Source organism: Dreissena polymorpha, chromosome 1 (genome assembly GCF_020536995.1).
Source record: "Dreissena polymorpha isolate Duluth1 chromosome 1, UMN_Dpol_1.0, whole genome shotgun sequence".
Taxonomy (NCBI): Eukaryota; Metazoa; Mollusca; class Bivalvia; order Myida; family Dreissenidae; genus Dreissena; species Dreissena polymorpha.
Window position 1 is genome coordinate 192,394,306 of NC_068355.1, and position 20,587 is coordinate 192,414,892.

Consider the following 20,587-nt stretch of genomic DNA (forward strand, 5'->3'; position numbering starts at 1 on the left):
GCCCCATACCACAGAGCATCGCTCAAATAATACTTGTTGTTCTTGTTGCTGCTGCCTCTGCGACCAGTCAATAGAAAGAGAGTCCCGACGACAAAGTCACCACCCCAAACCCAGGAATTCCCGACTACTGTTGTTGAATGGCTTCAATCGCATACTGCTCTTCAGGCATAAGGTTCACATTATTGGAAAGCAATATATCGAGGTCAGTCACATTAACAGACCAGTCTCGCAACGCCTGCTCTATCTGTTGGATCAGATCGTATACGTTCGAGCGACTCGTACGGAACAATTTGTTGATACCAAGCATCTAATTGTTGCTAAGCAACATCGAACCTTGGACGGAAGTCAAACTCACCAAGGCTCCGCTGTTGGAAGAGTTAATAGGAGGCGTGCTAGGCTGACGCAAGACATATTCGTGCTGAATTTCTTCAGCAAGTTGTAGTATTTGTGCCCGAAGGTAGTCAGGATTGTTTTTGACTTTCACTTCAATGATGTTTTCATCTTGTTGGCTAATAATGTTTGCTGAAATGGAAAGCAAACTAAATTCAGATATTTTAGTGACAAATGAATATGCGTTGCAACATTTTTTTTTCATACCTGCTTTTTTAGTGACAAACATTGCGTCTATAATTGATATTAAGGATTAATTTTTTACCAATTATAACTCAAAATAGCGTTGTATCAATGTGTTACGCGCACCAACGTTAAATTGAAATGTTGGGGGTTTGAAACGGCGAAGAATATATGGTAAAGTACAGTTTGTAGCAAGGTGTAATATTAATCAAAAACAGGCATAACTTAAGCAGATTGAAGTGTGAGACTGTGCACCTTTAAATATGCATGTATGCAACTTTATATGCGCTACTTTACAACTTAAATAACTTTAAATGTAAAACTACATAGTTCTCAGCAATTGTAAAAGTGAGACAATACAACTTTAAATGTGACACTATACAATTTAAAATGTGAGACTGTGCATCTTTAAATGTGAGAGTAAATGACTTAAAAAGTGAGACTAAACAACTTTAAATTTGAGACAATACAATTCTTAATGTGACAATACACAACTTAAAATGTCAGATTGTACACCTTTAAATGTGATAGTATATTATATAACTTAAATACGTGAGACTAAACAACTTTAATGTAAGACAATACAACTGTATTACATATCATAAGAAACAATTGTTGTGAGTTGAATACATGACTGTACTGTAAGTGTATGAGTACTTGAGTTTACACGTTTTGTCGATGGATAAGCCAGAAATGTAGAAATACAGATGACCCTCTATGGTGAAGTCTGTCTATCTTGCTACCAGTGGTCATTATACTGTTACGCTCCGTTAGTGCGCTCCTTATCATTGGTGGTTAATGTTTAACTCAAAGTCCGATTCAACTTTAAACAACTTTTATTCAGTTTCCACGAATAACTCAACAAAATGTTATATTTTCAACAACAAAATGACGAAAAGAAAAAGTACTTTTTAAGAAAAAAATTGGCGTGGATGTTGCCTGCCTTAAGGTTTTGACTAGAATCAATCTTGTGACCAAAATGTGGTCACTTTATATAGCCGCGGCGTTCCACTTGTGACCAGAAATTGGTCACTGTGACCAGAAGTTGGTCACTGTGACCAAATATTGGTCACAGTGTGACCAAAAACGGGTTACAATAACTGCCGTGACCAATTATGGAACGCTCGCACGCTTAACACTTATAAATAATAAAATACACTTTAAATGACAAAACAATTTAAAACAGACTATATGAACTAAATAATGACCTTATGTCTGCTAAAAATAGTGCAGCTTTCTTACCTAAAGCTTAAATATAGTGCCGGTGAGATTTATGTTTACACCGCTGTGTGTTGCTATGCAAAAATTACCCACAAGTCGACATTCCAAGATGGCGGACAGTGGAAAAATCACATGCCGATTTCTACTGAACATTACAAATAACAATACAAATAATGAAGATATTCGTATAACATGCATGGATTAGCAAAATATGTGTACTCAACTTTCACGGAGAGTTATTTTAAGCTATAAACATTCAGTGTTAAACATAGATAATCGAAGTAAAAGTGTGTTTACGAGCGGACCGTTTTCAAGTCAACTTTACAAGAAAGAACAGTGGCAGGATTCTTGGTCAAAAATGGTAAATTACAAACATGGTTTGATTTATATGTTAGTGGGTCTGTGTATTATCAGATTCATATGCATATTCTACGTATTATGTTTGTAAAAACACCAGACCAACCGAATGTCACTGTACACACAAGTATTTAAAAGGTAAACATTTTTGTACTTAAAAACCAGCTCACTACAATACTCAGTAACTATAACCTATTCTGGTTAAACGTATTAGCTGTATGAGATATGGAATTGATATTAGTTGATTTCTTCATTTTCTTTGATGTCCTCGTTTTTGTAGGACAGATATTAGATTTAAAGTTTCAAACCTATAAGCAATATAGTGCTATTGTTTTGCAAACATCTGGGCTCTACTTTAATTAATCATATCCCCTACATGTGACATAAACAATTTTTAAAACACAACAACTTCAAAATAGTAATAAATCTTAGTGAACTAAGCAAACAAAGCCAGTTATTTTTATAAAAGACTTTAAAATTCGCTAGAACTATAGTGGCTAGCTCTGTGCAGAGTTTATTTTAACCGTGTTTGGAATTGAGCCAAAATGGGAAAAAATCGTGCTGTTTTGATTTTAATTGGAAACATGGGTTGTTGTTTTTTGCTAACAAATATTTAAACATTGAGATTAAGTGCTATCAAGATTAATTGCACTAAGGTTCAACTTATAGAGCTGAATAAGGAAATGAACTCAATGTCGCAACCTGTTAAACAAATACATTTGTGTGCAAACCTTGAATTGAGAATATAAGCCAGTAATTAAGTAAAAGTATGAACTTATTGAGACTAGGAATGATGCCGACTTTCGGCCCCAAATTAAACAAAATAAATTACACTGTAAGGTCTCACCTGAAGCTCAAGAAGCTGAGATAACATGATGGCCTCGCTGTGAGTGCTATGGTCAAGTTTGAGGTCTCATTAATGTCGTTCAGAGTCCTTACTGGATTACACAACGAAACTGCTGTCATTTTCTAAGCCTTTTCTGGCGTTGATTCTATGTGCTTTGGGCTTGGAGTGCAAAGCGCTCGTAACAAAACCGGACGTGTTTACTTTTAGCACCTTGTTTACAATATTGGGCGGAATTCACATTTTAGGCAAACCCCATGGGTGTATCGTGCTCTGGGTGTTCACAATGAAGTAGTTACTGCCTTTCTTTGTCAGCAACAGCATCAAAAGCGCGTTTGTAAATCTACTACTGTCCAAACTATAGACAGCAAAAGTATTCTGCTTGGAAAGCTTACTTATGTGAATTAATCGCTTCAATTGTAAAAATTTCCTTGGTTTTTTCCCGATCCTCGCTGAATTTATGTTTGTCCCATAAAGAATGGAACAAATTAATCAACTTTTTATTCTTCGTGATATTCGTTGTGATGTCATACGGCAAGAACTGACTGTTAGTGTTACCATAACTACTTCTATAACTCATTGTGTCTGTCCCACTCTTGCACTCGAGCTCAACAAAACTACTCAGTCTTGAGTGTTGAAAACTCGACACAGACATTGCGGTTGTTGAGTACAGCGCTTGAATTCAACTATGATGACCCTTTGAGGCCAGAGGTCAGGGTGGAGGAGCTAGGGGTCAGGGGGGGGGCAAGGATCGTCCTGGACTGGGGATTCTTCAGGCAGACTGGTATCAAACTCGATATCAATGCTGGTTCTCTCCTGAAAAAAACAACAGCACAGTGGGTGGTATGAACTAGTAACAAATGTTAATACTACAATCTATAACAAACTATGCCTTTTGATTGGATGTGAAGGTTTTCAACAGCAAAACTTTATTCTAATGAATTTCTAATCTGGGATTTGATTGGTTCCTTGTAATCAATAGCACAAACATTAATATAAACAAGAGGCTCTGTCACCATAGGATGACTTATGCCCCCTATAAACGCTTGATAGAAGTTATGAGCTTTTTTCGAAACCTAAACGCAGATTTCGAAACCTTAACGCGACCCCTAAGTCCAAGGTCAATGTCACAGGGGTCAAAATTTGTGTGCGTATGGAAAGGTCTTGTCCGTATACACATGCATACCAAATATGAAGATTATATCTCAAGGGACATAGAAGTCATGAGCATTTTTCGAAACCTAAACGCAGATTTCAAAATCTAAACGCGGACCCTAACTTCAAGGTCAAGGTCACAGGAGTCAAAATGTTTGTGCATATGGGAAGGCGTTGTCCATATACACATGGAAGGGGGCATACTTAAACCATTTTGTATTAAAACATTGTTGGCTAATGTTATACTAACCTGTGAATTCAAAATTATCATTTTCACTAAACTTTCAGAGATGTTATTTTATAAGCCAATATGCGGCTCATCAATAATATTAATTGTTGTCCCTTATAAGCATGTGTCGTCCACATAAGCTAATCAGGTAGGACACTTTCCGACTAGACTGGATTTTTGTAAAAAGGACACTTCCTTTCAAAGAAAAAAACCTTTGAAGAGGAAAGTGTTGTCCCTATTAGTCTGTGCGGACTGCGCAGACTTATATGGGATAACAATTTGAGCACATGCATTAAGCCCCATTTTACCACAGCACGGGTCATTTATATTTTTTGCCATTTCTTTCCTGCATATTAACAACAAACAAGGGCTGTTTGTAAAACATGCATGCCCCCCTATATGGGCCATAAGTTGTAGTAGCAGCCATTGTGTGAATACGTTTTTTGTCACTGTGAATGGTGGTGGTGGTGGTGGTGGTGGTGGTAGCAGCAGAAGAAATAATAGTAGCAGTAGTAGTAGTAGTAGTAGTAGTAGTAGTAGTAGTAGTTGTAGTAGTAGTAGTAGAAGTAGTAGTAGTAGTAGTAGTAGTAGTAGTAGTAGAAGTAGTAGTAGTAGTAGTAGTAGTAGTAGTAGTAGTAGTAGTAGTAGTAGTAGAAGTAGTAGTAGTAGTAGTAGTAGAAGTAGTAGTAGTAGTAGTAGTAGAAGTAGTAGTAGTAGTAGTAGCAGCAGCACTAGTAGTAGTAGTAGTAGTAGTAGTAGTATGCATTACAAAAATGCAGTTAGGCAAATGCTGTAACAATAAATTTAAACTTATTGCATTTGTTTCCCCTGTATATAGGTAGATATAATAGTGTATTACCTCCCCTGTCCTGCTTATATTTGTATTAATCAACAAAATTAAACATTAACACAACATTTAATATACAAAATATACAAAATATGGGCTGTCCGTTGTAGTGGCAGCCATTGTGTGATACGTTTTTTGTCACTGTGACCTTGACCTTTGACCTAGTGACCTGAAAATCAATATGGGTCATCTGTGAGTCACGATCAATGTACCTATGAAGTGTCATGATCCTAGGCAAAAGCGTTCTTGAGTTATCATCCAAAAACCATTTTACTATTTCGGGTCACCGTGACCTTGACCTTTGACCTCAAAATCAATAGGGGTCATCTGCGAGTCATGATCAATCTACCTGTGAAGTTTCATGATCCTAGGCATATGCGTTCTTGAGTTATCATCCGAAAACCATTTTACTATTTCGGGTCACCGTGACCTTGACCTTTGACCTAGTGACCTCAAAATCTATAGGGGTCATCTGCCAGTCATGATCAATCTACCCATGCAGTTTCATGATCCAATGCGTATGCATTCTTGAGTTATCATCCGGAAACCATTTTACTATTTCGGGTCACCGTGACCTTGACCTTTGACCTTGTGACCTCAAAATCAATAGGGGGCATCTGTCATGATCAATCTACCCATGAAGTTTCATGATCCTAGGCGTATGCGTTCTTGAGTTATCATTCAAAAACCATTTTACTATTTCAGGTCACCGTGACCTTGACCTTTGACCTAGTGACCTCAAAATCAATAGGGGTCATCTGCGAGTCGTGATCAATGTACCTATGAAGTTTCATGATCCTAGGCCCAAGCGTTCATGAGTTATTGTCTGACAACCACCTGATGGACGGACCGACCGACCGACATGAGCAAAGCAAAATACCCCCTCTTCTTCGAAGGGGGGCATAACAAACAGTGGTAGACATAATTAGACAGTAACTAAAGGGCAACAACTTACTGTTTGTGCAGATCTACAGTTCTATCCTTTGTAATTAAACAGTTACTTAAGGTCAACAACTCACTTTTGGTGCAGACCTAGAGTTCTCTCCCTTGTAAGTGTCAGCTAAAATGTCCTTCATGATGCGATCCCCAGACATGGAACAGCAACGTCCCCCAACATCACTGAACTTTGATACGGCTGAGCCTTTCACCAGACAGTCGTCTTCTGTGCTGAGCAGTTGCTGTAACGTTGAGCAAACCAATATAAAATATGTTGGCCCAGTCAGTCTTTTGAACACGTACATTTAATTTAGTAATATATCAGCCATTTTTTTTGTCCAAATTGGATAAAGTCCTTTTACCACATCAATCGGGAACAAGGGCTGTTTGTAAAACTATTTCGGGTCACCGTGACCTTGACCTTTGACCTAGTGACCTGAAAATCAATAGGGGTCATCTGCGAGTCATGATCATTCTTCCTATCAAGTTTCATGATCATAGGAATAAGCGTTCTTTAGTTATCATCCGGAAACCATTTTACTATTTCGGGTCATCGTGACCTTGACCTTTGACCTAGTGACCTGAAAATCAATAGGGGTCATCTGCTAGTCATGATCAATCTACCTATCAAGTTTCATGATCCTAGACCTAAGCGTTCTTGAGTTATCATCCAGAAACCATTTTACTATTTCGGGTCACTGTGACCTTGACCTTTGACCTAGTGACCTCAAAATCAATAGGGGTCATCTGCGAGTCCTGATCAATCTACCTATCAAGTTTCATGATCCTAGGCCTAAGCGTTCTTGAGTTATCATCAAGAAACCATTTTACTATTTCGGGTCATCGTGACCTTGACCTTTGACCTAGTGACCTGAAAATCAATAGGGGTCATCTGCTAGTCATGATCAATCTACCTATCAAGTTTCATGATCCTAGACCTTAGCGTTCTTGAGCTATCATCAAGAAACCATTTTACTATTTCGGGTCATCGTGACCTTGACCTTTGACCTAGTGACCTCAAAATCAGTAGGGGTCATCTGCGAGTCATGATCAATGTACCTATGAAGTTTCATGATCCTAGGCCCAAGCGTTCTTGAGTTATCGTCTGACAACCACCTGGTGGACGGACCGACAGACCGACCGACAGACCGACATGAGCAAAGCAATATACCCCCTCTTCTTCAAAGGGGGGGATAATAATAAATGCGATTATAAATGACATTTTGAAAATTCTTAGAATTTTTGTTTAATTTGGAAATATTTGGGTTGTTTTAATTACATAAAACTTAATTGCACAAACTTATCAAATTAATATTTTACATGCGTGTTTGCTGTCATGTTCAGTTTCAGTGCTCTATTTATTAGTCCACTAGCATACAAGGAAATGCTTTGAACGTGTAATTTATAAAGAAGGAAATAAATGGCTGTTCACAATTTCACATTCACCTAGTTGGGAGTAAAATTCTGTTACAGGCCATTTGCCCTGACCAGCTGGCAAAACTAGTTTACCGTATAATGTACCAAGGAAAAATAGCCCCGCGAGTCATGTCCCTTTCACACGGGTAACTTTTGCAAAAAAAGGCTGAAAAAAAGGGGTTGCCCAATCTGATATTTGCCCAGAGCAAAATTTAAGCCACCAAATCAAACTGGAAACTGGATTTTAACAACCCTTATCTTGTAAACTCATTGATATACGTTGGCAAAAATTATCGGGCATTTCAAAAAATGACTTTGATTTGGACATGTAAATTTGTGGATTTTTTAATTTGGCAGAAAAGGAATTTGCAATGGTTATTCTGTTATGTATGTGAGCTAAATTTGTGTATCAGTAAATTCATGAAATCCACATTTATTAATGTCCCACAAATAATAGCGATTTTAAAATTCATATTCCATTTTTTTTGCGAAAAGTGTTTTGTAATGCTAACCTGAGATGACAATTTTCGCCTAGAATTGATTTTTGTTTAGAAGAAATTTTCTTTAAACAAAAAACTCCTCAAAAGCAGAAAGTATCGTGCACTGCACAAGCTAATATGTGGATGGAACTAAAAATGCATTAAGACCCCTTTTCCCAGAATGATGCTTACTTTGAATCACATTTTGAAATTCTGTGTTACTGAGGTTTTCAAAGCATCCAGCTGAAGAAGGGTTGAGTTATTGATCCTAAAGTAAAATAAGTCATTTTATGTTATGTGAAATCATATCATTTTTGTCAACTTCATCTTTAGCATTCTTAATACACAGCCTGGTACACTGTCAAATCATTATTATTAGTGGGACATTCTTTTGAGTTGATTTTAAGGGTTGACATATCCACAAAGTTAACACAAACACATTAGAAAATAACTTACACAAATTCCTCATGTATATTTTCCAAACTGAGAAATCCATGCATCAACTTATGTGTCCATGAAAGTCTGTTTTAACCAGGAAAGTTCATATGGACAAAAATAAATGATTCACAAGTTACAATCAATTACAGAGGATATTTTACCTCATGCAAATTTATACTTTTCTTTCCCACCTCATTTCTTTTTTGCATTCTTAATACATATGAAATACACAAGCAGGCCTTTTCCTGGCATATTGATGGGTCTGTTAAACGGAACCATAACCAAACCTTTTTTTTAGATAAGTGCCATAAGCTTATTATATCTCAATTATGTTTCAATAAGATCTAAAACAAAAGCTGTCACCATAGGATGACTTATGCCCCCTATAAACGCTTGATAGAATTTATAAGCTTTTTTCGAAACCTAAAAGCAGATTTCGAAACCTAAACGCGGACCGGACCCTAAGTTCAAGGTCAAGGTCACAGGGGTCAAAATTTGTGTGCATATGAAAAGACCTTGTCCATATACACATGCATGCCAAATATAAAATAGCTTTCTGAAGCGACATAGAAGTAATGAGCATTTTTCGAAACCTAAACGCAAAGTTTTACAGACAAACCGACGGACAGTCCGATCACTGTATACCCTCCTTTGGGGGCTTGAAATGTATAGAATTATCATTACGTGATTTTATTATTATAATTTGAAGTATTAGAAAGAGTAATATAAAATTATTTTTCCCAAATCAATTGATTTTTCATGCGAAAAAATTCACCATCCAAAAAAACAAATTTCCCCCAAAATGGCAAAGAAAACACCTGACAAATAAAGAATCTATTTTACCTTCTGCATATTCAGGTCATTCTTGTCCACCACATCCTCGGACTCAGCAGCCACTGGAGCAGCAGAAATAAGCTTGATGTATTTCTTGTATGTATACTTAGGATTCACACACATTTATATAAATGTTATTAAAATCAATAACAAATGTTCAACAGCATAAAACAAAGTAAACTAGAAATGGCGGGCCAGAGGCTGACGCGAATCCCCATGCCGCATGTTTGACCAAGGGAAGCCCCAGGGTTGGTAATTGGGCTATGCATAGTTGAGATTGACTGTTAAGTCATAAATGATATTCAGTATAAATTTGAAGTAAATCTGTGAGGAAATAAAGAAGTTAATGTAAAATAGCCTAAAAAATGAGTAAAAATCTCTGACCCGGCCCCTACCACAACCCCCATAACTTTTGACCCAGGGGTCAGATCAAAATTCCAAATAATACACTGTCGCACATATGCTCATAGCTACTATGCGTGTAAGGTACGATTCTAGTGGTAACAGTGTAGGAGAAGATATTGGCCAGGACGGAAAGACGGCGGAGATAACCACATAATAGATTTTTGCAATCTAAGCGTGGACCCTAAGTTCAAGGTCAAGGTCACAGGGGTACAAATTTTATATGCGCATGGAAAGGTCTTGTTCAGATACAGATGCGTACCAAATATGAAAGCAATTTCTGAAGGGACACAGATGTTATGAGCTTTTTTTGAACCGCAGTTGCAGATTTCGAAACCTGAACGCGGACCCCAAGTCAAACAATTTAATGTGCATGTAAAGGTGTTGTCAAGATACACATGCATACCAAATATGAAAGCAATATCTGAATGGACACAGTAGGAATGAGCCTTTTGCGAATTGTGGTCGCAGATTTCAAAACCTGAACGCTGACCTCAAGTTCAAGGTCAAGGTCACATGGGTCAAAAATTATATGCGCATGGAAATATGTTGTTCAGATACACATGCATATCAAATATGAAAGCAATTTCTGAAAGGACACTGTAGTTATCAGCACATTTCGAATCGCGGTCATCAGAACATTTTGGTTCAGGGCTAAATTTCGACCAAAAAATAAACTATGCCCTAATTTCTATGATATAAACATATATCAGATCAACTTTCCTATTTATTAACCAAGTTTAATCAATTTAAAAACAAAGAATACACATTTGATGTTAAGAACTTTTCCTTAATCAGCCAGAAAAAGTACTGATGTTAAGTGAACTATATGGGTTGCATTCTGGGAAAATAGGACTTAATGTATGTGCAGTCTGCACAGGCTTACTATGGAATGATTGTTTAAGCACATACATTAAGCCCCATATCCCAGACCACAGCTCAAATACTACCTGCTGTTCTTGTTGCTGCTGCTGTTGCTGCGAGCGTGCCATATGCAGAGATGAAGCGAGTCTCGACACCTATGTCACCAACCCAAACCCGGGAATTCCCGACAACAACTGTTGTTGAATGTCGTCAATTGCAGACAGCTCTCCTGGTGAGGTTCACATTATTCGAGAGCAACATATTAAGGCCAGTCACATTTACGGACGAGTCAATCAACGCCTGTTCTATCTGTTGGAACAAATTGTTTCACTTTGATCGTCTCTACAACTGAAAATTAGAGACTTTACAATTTAACATGTGAGACTATACAATGTTAAATGTGAGACTGTTTTAAGCTTTAAATCTGAGACACAACAACTTTAAATTTGACACAATATAACATCAAATGTATGACAATACACCTTTAAATCTAAGACTACACAACTTTAAACAAGAGACTGAACAACTTTAAATGTGAGACAATACAACGTTTAAAAATTTGCCACTATACAACTTAACATGAATGACTGTACATTCAAAATGTTAGACTATACAATTTTAAATGTGAGACTTTTAAAAACATTAAATCTTAGGCTATACACCATTAAATTTGACACTGTACAACTTCAAATGTATGACTATACTCCTTTAAATGTGAGACAATACAACTTGAAACGAGAGTCTAAAAAACTTAAAATGTGAGACCATGGTAAGTAGTGATATTGATTTCTACATTAAATGGCCTCCTTTTGTAGGACAGACCTTCTAGTTACTGGTGTTATCATCAGGATCTAAAGCAATTTTGCAAACATCCAGGCTCTGATTGAAATAATAATCATACCAAATTATATGAGAAATAAACAACATAAACATTTTTTTAATAAAACAAACTACTACAAAATTGTAATACAAATTAGTGAAATAAGTAAATGAAGCCATTTGTTTTTAAAAAAGACTTCAAATGTGATAAAAATAGGTGCTAGCTCTGTGCTGAGTCTATTATAACCATTTTTGAAATTGGGTCATTGTTGGATTGGGAAAAACCTGGATATTTTGACTAAAATTGGAATATTGGGGTTTATTTTTTGCTTACAAATACTTAAAAATCGAAAATCAGTACCATCAAATTTAATGTATTCATTTAACTTAAGTTCAATTTATAGAGCTGAATCAGGAAATACACTCAATGTTGCGACCTATTAAACACAATTTTTGTTGGAAAACCTTCAATTGGGAATGACAGCCAGCCATTATGGAAAAAATATAGATGTTTGGAGATTAGGGCTGTGGCTGAATTATTGGCCCCAAATTTAACCAAATAACATCTGACACTCAAGAAGCTGAGACGACATGCTTACCTTGCTGATATTACTAAGGCCCGAGTTTGAGTTCTGACTAACTCGGTTGAGAGTCGAAGTGCGTACTGGACGACATTACAAAACCGCTGTCATTTTTCAAAGCCATTTCTATTCTCGATTCAAAACAAGTGCCAAGTGCTCATAACAAAGCTAAACATGTTAACATTTTGCACCTTGTTTACAATCTTGGGCGCAATTTGCGTCTGAGGCATGCCCCATTGATGTATTGTGCTCTTGGTGTTCACAGCCAAGTCACTACTGCCTTTCTTCATCAGCAACAGCGTCAAAAGCTTTATGTTCCCTTTGGACAGTTTAGACGCCTGAGAGGACAAAACCAAGACGGTCCGTAACACTACTACTGTCCTAACTATCAACAGCAGAAGTATCTACTTTGGAAAGCCTACACTTCTGCATTAATCGCTTCAATTGTTCCTTGATTTTTTTGTCCCGTTCCTCGCTGAATTTGTGTTTGTCCCATAACGAATGGAACAAGTTATTCAACTTCTCATTCGTCGTGATATTCACAGTGATGTCCAACAGCAAGAACTGACTGTTGATTGAGCATTACCATAACTACTGATATAACTCCTTGTGTCTGTAACACTCTTCCCACTCGGACACTCAAGCTAAACAAAACTACTCGGGCTCGACAGTGGATAACTTAACGTGGACATTGCGGTTGATGAGAACAGTGCAAGAAAACTGGATGTGTTCAGAATTTGAGGCTGGAGGTCTTGGGGGAGGAGATATGGATCAGGGTAGGGGAAGGGTTGTCCTGGACTGGGGCTCATGCATGCCGGACTGGTGCTGTTGTTGGGCCAACACAATATCAAAGCTGGTGCTCTCCTAAAAAACAACAACAGCACAGTGGGTAATATGAACTTGTAATAAATGTTTATATTACAATCTATTACAAACTATGCTTGTTGGTTGGCTGTGCAGGTTTTCAATAGCAAAACTTCATTCCCATGAATTTCTTATCTGGTGTTTCATTGATCCATAGTCCTTTATAGCCTAAACATTGATACAACTAAAACCTTTCATATTAAAACATTAAAAGTGTTGGCTAATGCTATACTAACCTGTAAGTTCATAATTATTATTTTCCCATAACTTGCAGAGATATAATTTCATAAGCCAACATGCCGCTCATCAATATCTGAAAGTGTCGTCCCAGATTAGCATGTTAAGTCAACATAAGCTAATCAGGGAGGACACTTTCTGACTAGACTGGATTTTCCTAAAGAGGATATTTCTGTTCAACCAACATACCTTTAAGAGAAAAATGGTGTCAATGATTAGCCTGTGTGGGCTGCACAGGCTAATCTGGTTCAACAATTCAAGCACATGCATAAAGCTCCATTTTCCAACAGCACAGCTTATTTATCTTTTTAGCGAGTTTTTTCCATTTAGAAAAATTTATACTCATCTTGTTAAAAATGTCATATATTTCAATTATTCTAATGCCTTTAATCACTTTACTTTTACTTTGCTTTTACATTTGTTTTATTGTTAATATATGTTAATAATAATGTCTTCCCAAAGTTGAAAAAAAAATTCTACTATTCCTTTACAGATCTTTGATTGTTTAAATCTGTTTTAATTCAAACTGGACAACAGTTCCAAAGTAAATCAACATGTAACAAAAGTTGAAATAAATAATAAAACAAAAAAAACAAAACAAGAGATGTGTTCGTCCGATTAACAGTGCCCCCTATTGCGCCGCTTTGATTTTTTTTCTTTTTTTTTGACCTTTGACCTTGAAGGATGACCTTGACCTTGAACTTCCACCACTCAAAATGTGCAGCTTTATGAGATGCACATGCATGCCAAATATCAAGTTGCTATCTTCAATATTGAAAAAGTTATGGCCAATGTTAAAGTTTTCGGACGGACAGACGCCATATATTTGACATTTTACCTTGGAGGACGACCTTGACCTTCACCTTTCACCACTCAAAATGTTCCGCTCCATGACATACACATGCATGCTAAATATCAAGTTGACATCTTCAATAGTGAAAAACTTATGGCCAATATTAAAGTTTTTGGACGGACGGACGGACGGACAGACACCATATATTAGACATTTGACCTTGAAGGATGACATTGACCTTCACCTTTCATCACTTAAAATGTGCAGCTCCGTGAGATGCACATGCATGCCAAATATCAAGTTGCTATCTTCAATATTGAAAAGGTTATGGCCATTAAAGTTTTCGGACGGACGGACAGACTGACTGACATACACACATACACAAATGCTGACATACTGACACACTGACGGACAGTTCAACTGCTATATGCCACCCTGCATAAAAACATTTGGACAAAGTTTCATCAATATTGAGCCACACATGTGGCCTCTGATGTGTTACATGTAACAGTGATTTCATATGATTTAAATATATGTGACCTTGTAACAACAAGGCTTGTTGAAGGAGTCATGTGACCCAGATGTAAAATTGCCAAGATATTGTCTAGGACCAATCAGACCAAGTTTAATAAATATTTTAATCAAAAATCAGGCTTCTAGCTTAGTAACAAGCTTAACATAGTATGATCACAATTGCTTTTAGAATCGTGTGCTCAAGTCAGCTAAAGCAGATCTGTAAATGTGTTGCATGACATATCACTTTTGAGTCTTTTTGGGTGAATTATAAGCCATATGGGAAATTCCTGATACACTCAATAAAACGCGACTTACACCACTTAACTATCATGTGCTTTTGTTAACTATTAAAACTAGAGCTTTGCCAAAGAAGTGACCCCCACATGCGGCATTGAATTGACACAGAATATTTTGCATGTTTTCTTCACAAAAAATAGCAGACACCATGCTAAATGTTTAAAACGCACTTAGTGACCCCGTGACCTAGTTTTTGACCCGGCATGGCCTATGTTCAAACTTGGCCTAGACATCATTTAGATACAACTTCTGACCAAGTTTGGTGAAGCTCGGATAAAAACTACTTGAATTAGAGAGCAGACACCATGCTCAATGTTTAAACGCACTCAGTGACCCTGTGACCTTGTTTTTGACCTGGCATGATACATATTCAAACTTGAACTAGACATTGTCTAAATACAACATCTGACCAAGTTTGGTGATGATCGGATGAAAACCACTTGAATTAGAGAGCGGACACTGAATACTGACCGACCAACAGACTGACCGGCAGACAAGCTCAATCCTTTATACCCCCTAAACTTCGTTTGTGGGGTATAATTATAATCACATAATTTATAGGTTATAATTGGTCATTAAAGTTGATAAACTGATATACAATAAATAATAAAGAAAAAAATCATGTTATGCAAAGCTACAAACATCACTGGCCCCACTTTTGTATCAATGGTAGTTTTAGAACCATAATTACAATTGATGTAGAACCTGCTTTTGAAAATAGTTTAAGAGCCAGATATGTTGGTACCTGCTGATAAATGGCTGGTTTGTTGTTGTTGTTTTTAGTTTTAATATATTTCTAGATGTTCAATTTAAAATGCAAATTTGAGGGTTAAGCTTGACACTTTTGCATTTTCTTCACTTTTCTATATACTACATGTATACAAAAGTTTGTCGCTGAACTTTTAAACTGAAATATGATTAACTTGTCAATTAATGGAAGAGCAGAAACCACAGTTGGCATTTGGTTTAACCTATTTAGTAAAGTATGATTCAGAGCTCCAGATAAGGGTCGTATTTTCGTAATTACGAATTATTTTAAAGTTCGTTACGTATTTATTTTAAAATCTTGTCGTACCATAAAGAAATACATAATCAAGTTACGAATATTATTTTTACATCGGTTCGTAGCGATTTTTATTGAGTTCTTTTTGCGTATTAAAGATCTTTGCGGAGCATATATAGAATGGTTATCGGGTTTGTTAAACAAAGCGCATTTTTTCCAATAAAAGCAGCTTATACCGTCTATCTGTCAAAAAACAATGGCGGCGCCCAGAGAGCATCCTAAAAAAACTGCAAAGCGTCAAAAACACGCTTTTAACATATTGTACGCAAAGTGAGCCGAAGTTAAATGTTTAGAAAGACATTATAGAAATGATCTTATACGATGTTGTATGTTCAGTTTCCGACACAGTCGGAAAAGCTAAACAAAAACGCGACACGACGGGTCCAAACTTAAACACTCAGAAAACATTGAACGAGTGGAAGGGACCAGTCCCGTGGCTAATCGTTGAAAGATTGAAGGGGAGACCCGTTTTAATTGTGAAATATGTAAAAAATCATCTAAGTCATGCAATCTAAGCACAGTTTGGGCAAATGAAGGTATTTGAAAAATAAAATTGTATAATACTGAAAAAACACTGTTGAACTCGTATAAATAAAGTTGCTAGTATGTTTATTTTGATTTTTTTGCATGAAAATAACCATTATTATTTATTTTTAGGTCATTTATAAAAAAATAAGAATTATTTTCCAAAACTTAGTAGTAACGTTAGGAATAAAATTTCAGAGTTAAGAATTCTTTTTGAAAATCTAGTAGTAATTTAAGAATTTCACAAAACCTTATCTGGAGCTCTGTGATTGCATCTAAAGTCTTAGGCTATTAAGAGTGGGTCTCTTGAAAGCTTTGCCACAGTGACTCCTTTTGCAATGGCAAGGCCACTTACCTATTGTGATGTAGGGGCAAAGTTGTAGTTGGGGATATTTCTCTCTGGGCCTGAACTTGTGAGTATAAGACTCTGTGAACAGATAAAATGGTCTTAGCGCCTCCCAGAAATGTGTGCCTGTAAACCAAATAATTCAATGAATTCTCAAATGGCATCTGCTATATTGAAAGTCAATGAAGTTGGTTTGATATAATAAATGCTCAAATATTGCCTTCTATATATGTACTCTTTATACAAACATTGTTCATCCCTCTGGAGCTAATTAAGTTATGTGCAAAAGCAAAAAAAGTGGAACGGATATAAGGAGGAGGAAATGAAGGATGGAGGTTACTGGTTATTAAAGACGATGACAAATCTTTACACCCCCCCCCTGCACCATTTCATAACGTAGTGACTTAAAAATCCCTATATACTGCAAAGATATCAAGGCTATTGGCAGCTATTATGCATATTTACGAGTGCATAGTAATGTTATTTAAATTTTTTAAGTTAGTACATGTAGCATGGAGTTTAATCAACACGTGAAATTAGGAGTACACACCTGCACATTATACACGGTAAATTACAGCCCAAATATACCTTGTGGATGATATAATCTCGGCCCTTAGGCAGGGAAGTTTGAAACCCCAGGTTTAGACTGGCTGCACCCTGCGGGAAGGATTCATTGAGCATTTGCCCCGAGGTCCTGCGCCAAGAGCCAACTACCCCCGATGCACAGGAAGTGTCTCTGGGCGTCTGGGACCAGCTGACCAAAGAGCCTGTTGTTAAGCTGGGTACCAATCAAGGATTGCATCAAATCCTGACAACAATTAATTGATATTTAGGATATTGCAATTGATTGTTCACCAATAACAACTCAGAATAGCGTTGTATCAATGTTTAACGCATATCATCTTGAAATTGAAAGTTAGGGGTTTTAAACCTCAAGGAATACATGGTAAAGTACAGTTTGTAGCAAGGTGTAATACTTATTTTTTTAAATCAAAAACAGGCCTTACTTGAGCAATTTAGAATGTGAGACTGTACACCTTTAATTATGCGATATACAACTTTAAATGTGATAATAAACAACTTTAAATGTAAGACTACATAATTTTAAATGTGATACTCAGCAACTGAAAATGTGAGACAATACAGCTTTAAATGTGACACTGTACAGCTTAAAGTGTGAGACTGCACACCTTTAAATGTGACAGTTTATGACATATATGTGAGACTAAACAACTTTAAATGTGAGACAATTAATACAACTGTATGACATATAATAAGAAACAATAGACGTGAGTTGAATACTGTAAGTGTACGAGTACTTGATCACACACGTTTTATCTATGGATCAGACCATAGGCGCTCGATGTCAATGACAATGTTTTATTTATTTATTTGTTTTTTAGTTACCCATTGTTTATTATAATGCATACACATACTAAATTAATAAAAATCTTCTGACAAAACGTCTTCTTAAAAAAAAGATAGTTCTACTATGTACATTGATATTGACAAGGTAAATCACCCGCCATTTTCTAAAGCAACGGAAGTGCGTCATTAATAATTAAATCGCTGTCATACCGCTCGCTTATTGAAATGCGCGAGCAGGCCGGGAACCTCACTCTTTCTTTATCTACTTTCAGTTTCAACAGAAACATCCACAGACGATGTGATAAATCCTTGTAACTACTGTTTCACTCAATTAATGGGGCAATCAACAAAAGATATTGTAAATTGCATACACATGAATCATTCCTTACCAATTGTTTAACTTGATTTCGTCTGCCATGGTGATTTCCAGAAAAAAAATCAGCACGTCAAAAATCAAATCTGGCGCCCATAGTGTTTAGTGGCTGTTATTGTGTATAAAGAGCGAGGTTCCCGGCCTGCGCGCGCATTTCAATGAGCAAGCGGGATGACAGCGATTTAATTATGCATAATGACGCACTTCCGTTGCTTTAGAAAATGGGGAGTGATTTACCTTGTCAATAACTGTACATACATAGTCGAACTATCTTTGTTTTAAAAACGTTTTGTCGGAAGACTTTTTATTAATTTAGTATGTGTATGCATTATAATAAACAACGGGTAACTAAAAAATAAATAAATAAATAAATAAATTTAAAATAAAACATTGTCATTGACATCGAGCGCCTATGGATCAGACAGAAATACAGATGAAGGTCTATATTGAATTCACTCTATGACACTCTATCTTGCAACCAGGGGTTGTAATAATTTAAGTAGTAATTATTGCCTATTCTGGTTAAAACTATTCACTGTAGGTGATTTTGAATTGATACTTCTAGCAACTGGTGTTGAAATTGTGTGCATAAGGATATGAAAGCAATATAGTGCTATTGTTTTGAAAACATCCGGGCTCTAATTTGAACAATAATCATATCCAATTATATGTGAAATAAATAATTTATGTAACTCCAACTTCAAAATAGTAATGAAACTTAGTGAAATAAGCAAATTAAACAAGTTATTCTTATCAAAGACTCTAAAATGTGCAAGAACTAAGGGCCAGCTCTACGCAGAGAGTTTATTTTAAAAATTTTTGGATTGGGACAATTCGGAAAAAATCATGCTGTTTTGAATTAAATTGGGAAAATGGTTGTTGTTTTTTTTGCTAAAAAAAATAAACATTGAGAATAAGTGGATATTAATTGCATTAAGGTTCAAGTTATAGAGCTGAATAAGGAAAAGAACTCAATGATGCAACCTATTAAAACATTTTTGGGGGGCAAACCTTGAATTGAAAATTTTAGCTAGTAATTATGGAAAAATAGAGACTTTTTGAGTCTAGGAGTGGGACTGAATTTTGGCTCCAATTTTGACAAAATAAATAACACTGTAAGGTCTCACCTGAGGCTGAAGGAGCTGAGCTGATATTGCTAAGGGCTGAGTTTGAGTTCTGATTAACGTCGGGTTGAGAGTCGAAGGGCCTACTGGACCACACAACACAACTGCTGTCATTTGTCAATGCCTTCTCTAGCCTCGATTCTAGCCTATGGGCTCGGAGTGGGAAGTGCTCGTAACAAAGCTAGACATGTTCACATTTTGCGCCTTGTTTATAATCTTTGGCGGAATTTGCGTCTGAGGCATGCCCCAAGGATGTATTGTGCTCTGGGTGTTCACAGCCAAGTCATTTCTGCCTTTCTTTGTCAGCAAAAGCGTCAGAAGTGTGTTCTTTATGGACAGTTTACACGCCTGAGAGGACAAACCGAGGCGTCCGTAACGCTATTACTGTCATAACTATCAACAGCAGAAGTATCTACTTTGGAAAGCCTACACTTCTAAATTAATCGCTTCAATTGTTCCTTGATTGTTTGCCCTGTTTCTTGCTAAATTTCTGTTGGTCCCATAATGAATGGAACAAATTATTTAACTTTGTATTCTGTGATATTCTTTGTGATGTCCCAGAGCGAGCACACTGGCTGTTAGTTTTACCATTTCTACTGCTTATATTTAACAAAACTACTCAGGCTTGAGTGTGGAAAACTTGACCAGGACATTGCGGTTGTTGAGAACAGCCCGTGAAAACTTGACGTGCTGAGAATTTCCTGCAGAACAGAATTGTTCAACGATGCTGATCCTTTGAGGCTGCAGGTCAAAAGTGAGGAGTTAGTGGCCAGGGGAGGGGAAGGGTCGTCCTTGACTGGATCTCCTGCATGCTGGACTGGTACTGTTGCTGGGCCAGCTCAATACCAATGCTGGTGCTCTCCTGAAAACAGCACAGTGGGTTTTATGAACGTGTAACAAATGTTTATTTTACAATCTACAACAAACTATGCCTCTTGATTAGATGTGAAGGTTTTCAACAGCAAAAATTCATTCTCATGAATGTCTTATCTGGTATTTCATTGGTTCCTTGTCCTGAATAGCATGAACATATATAAAACTTGCTAAAAACATCAATGAGCCGCGCTGTGAAAAAATAGGGCTTAA

General features: G+C 36.7%; 1 long non-coding RNA gene across 11 annotated transcripts in view; it reads right to left on the minus strand.

Moving 5' to 3' along the window:
• LOC127864379 (uncharacterized) overlaps positions 1 to 20,362 on the minus strand; it is a 36,500-nt gene extending 16,138 nt beyond the window's left edge. For all 11 annotated transcript variants that reach the window (XR_008041826.1, XR_008041827.1, XR_008041832.1 and 8 more), the window contains exons 1-9: positions 19,505 to 20,362; positions 17,225 to 17,444; positions 16,646 to 16,762; positions 12,014 to 12,859; positions 10,682 to 10,943; positions 9,339 to 9,391; positions 6,246 to 6,404; positions 2,999 to 3,811; positions 356 to 522 (exon numbers count right to left, since the gene is read on the minus strand). This is a non-coding gene — a long non-coding RNA (uncharacterized LOC127864379). The remainder of the gene's footprint in view (positions 1 to 355; positions 523 to 2,998; positions 3,812 to 6,245; positions 6,405 to 9,338; positions 9,392 to 10,681; positions 10,944 to 12,013; positions 12,860 to 16,645; positions 16,763 to 17,224; positions 17,445 to 19,504) is intronic.
• Positions 20,363 to 20,587: the final 225 nt, after the last annotated feature.